We start from the raw sequence: 8,740 nt of genomic DNA, 5'->3' as shown, positions 1-8,740 counted from the left end.
CCTTTCCACCCGGCACTGAGAGACCTTCGTGTCGGAGACTGGCGGCTTCTCGCGGGCAGGGATTCGCGCTTGGGATTTGGCCAAATAATGGGCTTTTTATTAGGGGGCACAGGGCTGCCCCCACCCTCCCCAAAACAGCATGGGGCATAGCGTTGGATTCGAGGGAAAGCGAGTCTGTATTTTGCTTGTGGCCAGACCATCTGGCAGGAGCTTTCTTTTTTCCCCCTGGCTCCCCACCCTGAAGTTTGGGGTGGGCACTTAACAGCCCTGCGGTCAGCCCTGCAGTGACCCCCCCACCACCTTCCCCTCCGCTCCCCCTCCGACCCTTCGAAAGAGGCCCAGCGCTTGTCCGCCAAATAAATATTTAACAATGAATTGAATGGTGATTACTGTAAAATGGGGATGATTTCCTGTGTATTTTAATGTTGCCAAAATGAGTCACCATTTAGCAATTAAAAAAAAAAAGTCATAAATAAAAATTGCAGTATAATTACTTTCCAATTGGATGGCCAGGCCTGAGGCGGGGGGGCAGCTCTGTGCAGAGAGGAGTCAGCCTGAGCTCACAGGAAGGGTATTTTCCTCTCCCGGCTTTAGACCTCCACGGAGGTGCCAGCAGCTCTGCCACACACGCTGGAAGGGAAAAGACCCAGCCAGGCTTTTGGAGAAGCGCTTTTCTGCTTCTATTTATAGGGAGTCATTTTGGTCGCCCTCTGCCAGGGTGGGGAGCCACCCCGGGAGGGCTGCGCAGGGCTGGGTCGGGGCTCGCATGTGCATTTCCCGGGAGCCTTAGCCAGGGACCAAAACTATTTTTCCAGGTCCTTTTCCAGGACACTTTGATCTCATCTATTCCCGCTCTTGCTGCGTGGTTTTTTTTGTTGTTGCTGCCGTTGTTATGGCTGGGGGTTTTGCGCTCCCTTCCGGGCGGCGGCGCCGCTTCTGCCACTGGCTAGCCTGGATGTTGGCCCTGACTTGACATTTTAGGGTATGTGGGCAGACACCGAACGTGTCGGGCAGCTGTATCGTAGAGCCGCAGACTTATTTTGTGACCTTGGCCAAATCCCTCGGTACCTCCATCGCTGCGTTATCTTAATTTCCCTTCTCTGCGATGATAAGCTTGTCTCTTCCCGCTGGGCGTGTGGCTCGGTTGGGTGCTCGGAGGCTGGGGCAACGGAGGACAGCCCAAAGCTGGGGGACGGCATGCCCGAAGGATCCCCTCCTGCAGTTGAAGCAATTCCTCTGCAAACTGGCTGGAGTAGGGAAGAGCCCTTGGGAAAAACACCCGGCAGGTTGCTGGCCCTCGCTGCGTGGCTTTGGGCAGGTCTCTGGCTGAAAGCTTCCCCTCGCCAGCTGGCAGAGAGGGCGGCCGTGGTGGCTCCTGAATTAGGGTGCGTGTGCTCAGTTGGTGACAGCTTCCCGCCTGCGGGAGCTGGGCCGGGGATTCCTGGCTACTTACTCACCCCACGGCGGTGAGATGCTCTTGGAGCGTCCAGGGGAAGGAGGGCTGCGGGGCGGATGAGTAACACTGGGCTTGGGAGGTCCGGGGGAGGCCTCGTTGTGAGAGATTTGTTCCATGTGTGGCTTGTGTTTGGGAAGCTGTTAATTGAGAAATGAGTCAAAGTTTGGAGGCTCAGAGCCCTGTCCTTGGTGCGGGGGACTTGTGAGTGTGTGTGGGTGCAACATCGACACGGTGTGGTAGGGGTGGTCCCCATAGCCCCGAGGAAGGATGGGAGCCTGCAAACACACTCCCCATAAACTCACCTTTTACTCTGGCTCTGCTGCTGGCCCACCTTGAAGGGCATCTTACCCGTAGTTAAGTCTGATTTGAAGGGGAAAAGAGGCTCAAAACTCCTTGGAGAGGCAACACCAGCACTTTCTCAGCTGTAAGTGGGCAGTTAGGGCAAGAGAGCTCTTGCTGGGCAAAAGAGGCAGGAGGCGGGCGTCCGCAGGAGGAAGGAGGGGGTCTGTGGAGGGCTCGCTTGAAGCGGGGATGCACGCTTGGTGGGTTTGGGGGAAGAGGACTGCTCGGCATTGGGTGCTGCACAAATCCACAGAGCCCTGGCTCGGAATTGGTTGAACTCCACAGTGCAACCGTAATACAAACAGTAAATAAAATATGTGGTTAATCTTTCTTTCGTGGGCGTATAAAGCGCTTACCTCCCCTTCCCCCCTGTGAGATGTTTTCTCCTTTGTTTCCTGTTTTTGTAGCGCTTAAAGAGGAGAAGAGAAAAAAAAAAAAACCCAACAACCCACCCTGTCTTTTTTTGCTTCTTGTCATTTTGTTTGTGTCATGGTCTCAAAATGAAACGTTTTCTTCCATCTTTGCCTTTGCTGCCCCAGCCACGTGCCTCTCGCCTGCATGGGGGAACCTACTCTCCTGGCATGGGGGAACTTGCTTCTAAGGTTGAAAAAGAAAGTTGCTTCAGCATGAGGTTGATGTGTTGCTGCTTTTATTTTTTTTTTTTTAATTTTTATTTTTTCATCCAAAAGGAGAAAAATACATTGCTGGGATTGGAGCATGTGTCAGAAGGCAGCAGCTAAAGAAAGGGACTCACTTGTGGGTTATTACCATGTTTGCCTCATCTTTGTGTGGGACACAGTTGATTGAGGCCAGGTGCATCAGAGCTTGCTTGGGGATGTCCCGGCTGCCTGTCCTCAGCTGGAAGTGCCACCAGTGGAAAAGGGCTTGGGTAGAGGCTCTGCTTCTGTTTTGTTTCAGGGGATATAGATTTCCCTGTGACCTAGCTTGCAGTGCATTTTTGGGAAATTGGGAGAAAATCCCTCCACATTCTGAAGATCTCTGATGGTTTTGAACGTTAAGAGGGAGAAGGCGTCTTGTGGCACTGAGCTGCAGGAAGGCATTGGATGGCCCATGAGCTTTTCCTACGTGCCCCAGGTAGGGCTTTTGTGGTTCAAAAGCTCTAGGTCTCTAGAGGGCAAAATGCCACCAGCTTTTCTTTGATAGACGGCGCTGACAACAGAGAGAACTTCCTGTTTGAAACGAGTCTCACGTCGCATCCTCATGCTGCCATCTGTACCACAGACGTTTTGCTGGGACCTAGGAAGCCTCACTAGTGGGGAGGCTGGGGTCGGCTCCACTGCCAGGCTCCTGGTGTGAGCTGCTGTAGGTTGTTTTACTCTGAAACAGGTTTGGTAACTTGTGATGGGCTGGATTTTTACAGGCTTACTTATTTTCCAGATGACTTGTTTATGAGGAGCGTGGCATGCAGCTCACTAGAGGCATTGTAAGTGCAAGTGCCCAAGTGCTCGAGCGTTAATTTAGCTCGTGACTGTAGATGGTGTGGGCTGGTGCCTGGCAGGTGTTCCCTATGGTGCTCTTTGAACATACCTGGTCCCCAGATGACTTTCACGGTAGGTCCTATGAAGCTGGAGATGTGCAGGTTTTCCCTGGGCCTCTCCATCTGACCCTCCACCAGCACCCCAGAGCTGAACTGCCAGCCCAGCCCAGGGCTTAGGTCAGCCTAACCCAGGTCTCTCCCTCCCCTAGGTTTGCCCCTGCCCTGGTTCCTGCCCAGGGGCCTCAGGAGTCCAGTGCTAGACTCCTAAATGTGACTGATCATTGTGCCCTGGGATGCTCTCAGTTGGTCAAGCTGCCGTGATGAGTAATGACTTCTTGGGCCTTGGGCAGTCACAGAAATCCCAGCACCCACCTAGCTTTCTAGCTCCATGCTGTTCACCACCATCGATCTGTCAGGCTTTGCTGTGCTGTGTTGTCAGGGGCAGCAGGGGATTTCAGTTCAACTGATAGCAGCCTGTGCTGCCCTAGAGAGGTCTCGGGGGGGCTGAGCCAGCCTGCTGCAAACCCACCTGGATTTCCCGGCCAAGTGGCAGTGGGTATCTTGCCGTTCCTAGATCTTTGGCTGAACTGGGACAGGCTCCTGCCTCCCTGGGATTTGGATTAAGGGCTTTTCCCTGCTGCTTTCCTGCTAAGCTTGAGCATTTTCCTCGCCCTTAGCCCATCGGGTTGTCAGCGGTTGCTTGCTCTAGACCTGCAGCTGCAAGTCTTCTGTGTAGAGTCAGTCTGAGAAGTGACAGCAGAGATGGAGGATGCTGGGAGGCAGCCTGGTGGGTTTGGGTGGGAGGGAGAAGGCTCGCATGGAGGGACAGCTTTGGAGAAGAAGACTAGGACAAGGGCTGCAGCAGAGAATGCTCTCTTCCCGTGGGGGGACAATGCTGTGTGGATGGGTACTGGTGAAGAGTTAGGTGGAAGGAGAGAGGGAAAGAGAGATTCATCTGAGGACCTTAAGCTGCTTTGCAAGGAACAGCAACAAATAGCCCGGGCTTACCTCTGCGGTACGTAGGGCTTGGCTGTACTTTGCAGGTGGGGATGTCTAGGCACGGCCTTGCCCAACCGTGCCAGAGAGCTTTCCGCCTTGAAGGCCTCCCTCGGCGGTGGCTTTGAATGAGCCGCTGAGATGGGGGTGTCCTGGTCTGGTCTGTGAACTAGGAGGTGTAAGCCCGACTTTGGCTGGTGACAAGGGCAAAATAAACTTAGCCCAGACCTGCGTTTAGTCTAAATCCAACCTGTGATATTTATGTAAGTGCTGTGTGGCTGCTAGCATGGAGGTGTGCAGCAATGCCGTTCTCCTCGCGCCCGCAAGCATGGCAGAGAGGTTGAAGTAGGAAAGACATGGGCTGCAGTGTGACACCCTGGGCTTTCCTCCAGCCCTCAGCCTCGTTCCTCATATGGGAGCCCGGGTGAGCCCTTCGAGGATCGTGTGAGTCCCAGGACCATCCTTCTCTTCTCCTCCCCTCCCCTCACTCCAGCAAAGCCCTGTCCTCGAGCTCTCCCGCGGCTCGGCCGAGGCTGGTCCTGCAGGAGGGGGGTCCGCAGCCTCTCCGCTGCTCTGGTCGTTGCCTCTTGGCCGAGGAGTTGCCTCTGTCCCCATCTGAGCGGAGGGAGCAGAAGAGGGACTGGTGAAGGGGGTGGGAGGAGAAGGCAGATTTCCATGTCTCACAAAGGGCACAAGCGATCAGATTCGTGCAACTGCCCAAGAATAAAGAGGCTCTTACAGTGCTGGCTGCCCTGACCTCTCTCCTCTCTGCTCCAGAGGACAGCGTGTGACCACACAGGGATTTCTTAGCTGTGCTTCGGAGGGAGGCAGAGGGTTTTCTATCCCCAGATCTGTCTGCAGCTTGCCTTGCAGCATATTGGCCTATTTTTTCCTTGTTATCTGTTTACTGGAAATCTTGGTACACAGTGGTAATTTCTTCTTTTCTTCACTTTAATTTCATGTAGTTGTTTTGGTGGTGTTTTGTTTTTTTTTTTTTCAATCTGACACTGAAATGGGGCTGCGAGGAGCAGTGCTTCCAGAGCAGGGACAAAAGTAACCAGGAAACACAGGGCAAGAGAGGAGGGATCGACACCGAAACAATGAAATAGCCAAGCAAGGAAAGACTGAATGCTCAATAGCACAAGCCTTTGCAGAAATGCCTGGCTAGTGCAGCATTTTATAATCAGCTTCTGTGCTGGGCTGGCCTGCAACAGTAGTGTGATGGGGGAGGAATGCTTTGAATTAGCTGGATGCCAGAATTAATTCTGTCAGAATTCAAATGTACATGTATGTACGGATTTATAAATAAACACTTGGAACTGGATTCTGCTTTGCCACACAGGCTCCAGGGCAGAATTTGGTCTGGCTTGGCTTTTTTGCTTTTAAAAAAATAAAATGCTATGGATCTGGGCTAGGTTCTGGTGACTTTGTTAACTTTCTGTGTTTATCAGCAGCCTGTAGGCTCAGGAGATGCTGGTTTGGTTGGAGTAAGGAGGATGGCTTGGAGGAGTCAGAGCTGCTGAGCTTGCTTGCGGTCGTAGCCAGTTTTCTGCAATGAACCTCTGTTTGCTGGTAGAGAAGATGGGACAGATGTGGGGGGACCAGTGGGGAGGTGTGGAATGTGCAGGACCAGGGATGTCTTCTCTTTCCTCCGTGGAAGAACGACTGATAGAGGCAGCCGCCTCTCCTTTACCCAGGAGAGCTACAGCCAGCGTGCTTGAGAATGGGAGGAAGAGATGCCTGGTCCCAAATACAGAGGGAGGGATGGTTATTTGCAGGCGTGAGACTCTGGATGCACGCGAGAGTTTTTACATATGTCCCCCAGATGAACTTGGGGAAGAGGTTCCCTGTCCCACATCCTTTCTGATAAGGACAGCTTCGACTCATTCTCACCAGAGGATTGAGGTTGTCCCTCTTGTGTCTTGTGATTCACTTGTGATGGTAACATGAGCAAAGTTCCCGGCCCAGAGCAGCGCCCTGCCGCTCTGCAGCGGTGCCGTCTATGTAACATGCACTCAAAGTCATCCCTTTGCTGGCATGATGGACCAGAACTGTAATAACAAAAATAAGGGGAATCAGTTTAATTTCTCTGTTTCTTCTCTTTCCCCTACCTGTCCTTTCTCAATTCTTTGGTGTGTGGATGCTCTGGGGGGGGTCGTCTCTGGAGCAGGCTGGGAAAAGCTGAGCTGTGGATGGCTCAAGATGAGGCAGTTGGCTGGGAGTGACGTTCCGGATGGCTGTGTCTCTCTGAAATATGAGTAAACATTGTCAGACTAGCCGACTGTACGATCTGCGGCTCGGGGGGGGCTGATCTGCCTTTTCTTCCATCCACCCATCTCTCCCTATACGGGATTCCCCATTTGCTCAGCATCACCCAGTTCTCTTCTGCCTGCCTGCGTGACCTGGAAGCTTCATCCTAAAGCTGGAGATTTGGAGAAAGGGAAGGAAAAATCCCCCATATCCTAATGGAGGCAGTGTTTTCCCTTGCTGTACAACAGCTTAATCCAAACCCTCATTTGAGCCAGTTATTGTGTGGCTTTAAAACCCCATCCTCTGGAAACTAGTCTCCCACCCCCTCTCTCCCAGTCGATCCTTGTCGGTGGAGCCAAGCTCCGGGGTTTGGTGCTCGGCCACACGCAGACACAGATCGATCGTGCTGGGGGGTGGGTTGATATTTTTGTGGCAATGGTTTTTATTGCTGGTTGCGGTTGTTGTTGGGAAGTCGGGGGGGGGTTGGCGTGCGCTGTAACGGGCTTGTGCGTGTGGCAAGGGGAGAGAGGGTAACGCGATCATGTCCTTCTGCTCATTATCCTCTTGCTAGCAGGGGGGGCTGTATCCCTCTCCCCATCCGAATACGTGTGGAGCTGCTGGCTCTGCAGTGGGAGCTGGTTTTCCCTGCAGGTGAACTCCTCTGCGCTCAGACAAAGGGCTGGGGGTGCCGGTGCCTCCCTTTGTTCTCCTCCTGTCCTGGTGCACCCGCCTCTGACAGCAAAAAACCCCTTGAAGCGCTCCTCTGAAATGGATGGAGCGGAATAAATGCACTGTGAGGTCTCTGTCCCCCTCGCAGACCCTTTGGGGATGGGGGGAGGGGGGCTGTGCTCCCCCTTCCCTCGGGTATTGTGCTAGCCCCTTAGTGATGGGGGTGGCCAGATCCGGGAGGGAATTACTGCAGCTCTCCTGCCACAGCTGCACCGTTGTGGCTGGGTGGCTGAGGCCCATGAGCCCTGTTTGGGTCAGAGGTGGTTTGGTTGTAGGGGATGGGGATGGGATCTTCCCCCTACAAGGGAATGGGAGTATGTTTTGGGCTTATTTTCCTGCCTCTGCCTGCTGGCATCCTGTACGACAGGGTATCCAGGCAGGGGTCTGGAAATAACACTTTGGGTATCGCACGAAAACCTTGCCAAGCGCATCTCCTGAGGGGGTGAGCCCAGCAGGTAAAACCACGGCCTGTCCTCCAGCCAAGGATTTTGTAGCATTTTACTTACAACAGGGAATAACAAGGGTCAGTTTAATCTCTGCAACAACCTAAAATCTGGGTAGGGAAGTCAGGGTACCCTGAAGTAGAGATAAGTGGAGGTGGGGGGTCCTGGTAGGGAGTCGGAAGGTCCGTGGCGGCATGGGGAAGCAATCCTGGAGAGACTTGGGCTTTCTTTGCTGGTGGTGGTACCGTGCCGAACACGGACCCTGCTAGCTGCCCCCACCCAGGCGCTTCCTCCCCAAGGTGGACTCCTGGCTGCTGGTACCATCTATGAATGTATGTGGTACTAATCTCCATTTATCAAAGTGCTTTTGCAGCAATCTGATAAACAATACTGAGGTGACGAGTAAAAGCTAAACCTTCCTCTATGCATTAAAACTGTCTGCTGGAGCCTTCCTCAGGAAATGTTCCTCCTTCCCAAAATGCAAGGCCCAGCTTTGCAGGGGAGAGAGAGAGAGAGAGAGAGGAGGCATCCGAAAAGACAGCCTTCATGCACATGCTGCACCCAGTAACTGTAGATGCAGACATTTGAGGAAAACCTTGTGCTTCCCAAAAGGTGGAGACTGGGAACGTCTGTCAGCTTGGGTGGAAGACGGAGGAAACCAGGGGAGTGGGAACCCGTGGGGCAGCAATCCCAGGCATGTCCCATCCATGGGGTGGTGTTCCCAGCCATCCTGAATCCTGGCCCTGCTGGCTGCCTTGCATCTGTGGAGCCCATCTCTTGTTCTGCCCGGCGGAGGGAGCAGGCGTTAACGTTTTGAAGGTCAAGCAGGAATCATGAGCTGGCCCTGAGGCATGGTTGTCCTAGCCAGCAGGTAAGGAGAAGCCACCGCAGAACCGAGCTAACTGCCAGCTTTCGTTTTGGGTGCAAGCTCGCCAGGGGATGAGGAGCCGCTGTTGTTGGTCCTTCTGTTCTAGAAAATGGCAGTGCAGTCATGGCTAGAAACGGCTTCTCTGGTTGTACCCTTCA

General features: G+C 53.5%; 1 protein-coding gene across 1 annotated transcript in view; it reads left to right on the top strand.

Annotated features, from left to right (window-relative positions):
• LOC104160594 (probable E3 ubiquitin-protein ligase TRIM8) overlaps positions 1-8,740 on the top strand; it is a gene marked incomplete at its 3' end in the record, with an annotated part of 27,367 nt that overhangs the window by 1,126 nt on the left and 17,501 nt on the right. The window lies entirely within an intron of this gene.

This window comes from Cariama cristata, unplaced genomic scaffold (assembly GCF_000690535.1).
Source record: "Cariama cristata isolate BGI_N322 unplaced genomic scaffold, ASM69053v1 scaffold23714, whole genome shotgun sequence".
NCBI lineage: Eukaryota > Metazoa > Chordata > Aves > Cariamiformes > Cariamidae > Cariama > Cariama cristata.
The sequence above is the reverse complement of the archived record's forward strand: the minus strand, read 5'-3'. Positions and strand labels throughout refer to the sequence as shown.